Raw genomic sequence first — 2,500 nt, forward strand, 5'->3', positions numbered from 1 at the left:
GTGGGGGATAAGAGACCCTTTGCTGTTATTTAATGGGATGGTCTCTGCACTCCTTAGGGTGGGGGGTGGAGGGATAACAGACCCTTTGCTGTTATTTAATGGGATGGTCTCTGCACTCCTTGGGGTGGGGGGATAACAGACCCTTTGCTGTTATTTAATGGGATGGTCTCTGCACTCCTTGGGGTGGGGGGATAACAGACCCTTTGCTGTTATTTAATGGGATGGTCTCTGCACTCCTTGGGTGGGGGGGATAACAGACCCTTTGCTGTTATTTAATGGGATGGTCTCTGCACTCCTTAGGGTGGGGGGATAACAGACCCTTTGCTGTTATTTAATGGGATGGTCTCTGCACTCCTTAGGGTGGGGGTGGAGGGATAACAGACCCTTTGCTGTTATTTAATGGGATGGTCTCTGCAATCCTTGGGGTGGGGGGGATAACAGACCCTTTGCTGTTATTTAATGGGATGGTCTCTGCACTCCTTGGGGTGGGGGGATAACAGACCCTTTGCTGTTATTTAATGGGATGGTCTCTGCACTCCTTAGGGTGGGGGGATAACAGACCCTTTGCTGTTATTTAATGGGATGGTCTCTGCACTCCTTAGGGGTGGGGGGGGTGTGAGGTTTTTATGAAATGAGGATGTATCATTAAAGAAAGACAAAACGCCTGAAGAGTCTCTCTCTCTCTCTCTCCTCTCTCTCTCTCTCCTCTCTCTCTCTCTCTCTCTCTCTTCTCCTCTTCCTCTCTTCTCTCTCTCTCTGCTCCATCTCTCTTTCCCTCTCCTTTCTTTCTCTCTTTCTTTCCCTCCCTCTTTCTTTCCCTCTCTCTTTCTTTCTCTCTTTCTTTCTCTCTCTCCCTTGCGCTCTCTCTCTCTTTATCTCTGACAGCTACTTGCTTCTGTCTCACATTCTCACAGAATACCTTAATTCTATGGTGCATAGATTTAACTTTCCCTTTCCGTTTGGCTGTTTCTCGCTCTTTCTCCCTCTCTTCTGTTTTACTCTTGTCCCACCCTCCTCCTCCTTCTCTCTTCCAGGTGGTTTTTGCCATTTGTCCTTCAGTGGCTGGGTGAGAACGAGGATGTGTCCGTGGAGTTCATGCATGGGAGCTCTAGGAGAGGACAAGAGGGAAGGGGTGAGGGACCTCCACACCAATACTTACAACTATCCTGTGAGTTTGCAATTGCAGAAAAGTGCGGATGACCTCTCTCTCTTTTCCTCTCCTCCCTGCTGTAGTTCCAGCAGACGTCGGAGCATGCTCTGTTCTCCAGTTCAGTAGTGGACATCTTCACCCAGCTCAACCAGAGCTTTGAGATCATCAGGAAACTAGACTGTCCAGACCTCAAGGTCCAGGCCCACTACAACAGACGCTTCGCCAAGGTTTCCAACCCACTTTATTTGTTTACTTTATTTCCCAACAGAGAAACTTTGTAATGAAGCACGTAGTCGACGTCGTTAACAGCAAGATAAACACTTTGATGAAGGGAAGAGGTAGATTTATTTTATTTTATTAAACTAGGCAAGTCACTTAAGAACAAATTCCTATTTGCAATTGCCGGTCTACCCGGGCCAAACCCAATTGTGCGCCACCCTATGAGACTCGCAATCACGGCCGGATGTGATACAGCCTGAATTCAAACCAGGGACTGTAGTGACGCCTCTTGCACTGAGGTGCAGTGCATTAGACCCAGAGGTGACGAGACACTATTAATCATAGACGCTTCCCAGCACTTTCAGCAATCTGAAAACACACGAAGCCTTATGCATGGTCACTGTTTCTATGAATGCTTAGTAATGCCATGGGTTTGGGATTGAGCTGGTGCTGATAAGCCTGCAGGATGGAAAGCCAGTGGAGGCTGACAGCAGTGTGTGATAGGAAGTCGATGCAAACTCATTAAGTGAGAATGGGTAATGCAAGCCATCGCTCTGAGCTGCTGTCTCTCTCTCTCTCTCTCTCTCTCTCTCTCTCTCTCTCTCTCTCTCTCTCTCTCTCTCTCTCTCTCTCTCTCTCTCTCTCTCTCTCTCTCTCTCTCTCTCTCTCTCTCTCTCTCTCTCTCTCTCTCTAGCCCAGAGGGCTGTAGTTAATGACTCTGAGAAATTAGACTTCTGAAGCGAGAGATGGAAAACAAACAAAGTTAATACAGGAAGGAGCTGCTGATGTTTTATGTATAAGAGGAGAGGGAGGGGGTTAAGAGAGGGAGGGGGTTGGAGAGGGGGTTGAGAGGAGGGGTTGGAGAGGGGGTTGGAGAGGGAGGGGATTTGGAGAGGGAGGGGGTTGAGAGGGGAGGGGTTTGGAGAGGAGGGGCTGGAAGGGGGTTGGAGAGGAGGGGTTGGAGAGGGAGGGGTTTGGAGAGGGAGGCTACATCATCAGGGCTACATCATCAGGGCTACATCATCAGGGCTACATCATCAGGGCTACATCATCAGGGCTGATAATCATCAGGGCTGTTTGTTTTGGCCAGTCTTAGTTATTTCAGGAAAACTACACTGAGTGTACAAAACA

General features: G+C 48.7%; 1 long non-coding RNA gene across 1 annotated transcript in view; it reads left to right on the plus strand.

Annotated features, from left to right (window-relative positions):
* The first annotated feature begins 1,238 nt into the window (after window positions 1-1,238).
* Window positions 1,239-2,500, plus strand: part of LOC124030624 — a 5,750-nt gene continuing 4,488 nt past the window's right edge. Inside the window, exon 1 of the long non-coding RNA XR_006837999.1 lies at window positions 1,239-1,377. This is a non-coding gene — a long non-coding RNA (uncharacterized LOC124030624). The remainder of the gene's footprint in view (window positions 1,378-2,500) is intronic.

Source organism: Oncorhynchus gorbuscha, unplaced genomic scaffold (assembly GCF_021184085.1).
Source record: "Oncorhynchus gorbuscha isolate QuinsamMale2020 ecotype Even-year unplaced genomic scaffold, OgorEven_v1.0 Un_scaffold_13198, whole genome shotgun sequence".
In the NCBI taxonomy this organism is placed as follows: Eukaryota; Metazoa; Chordata; class Actinopteri; order Salmoniformes; family Salmonidae; genus Oncorhynchus; species Oncorhynchus gorbuscha.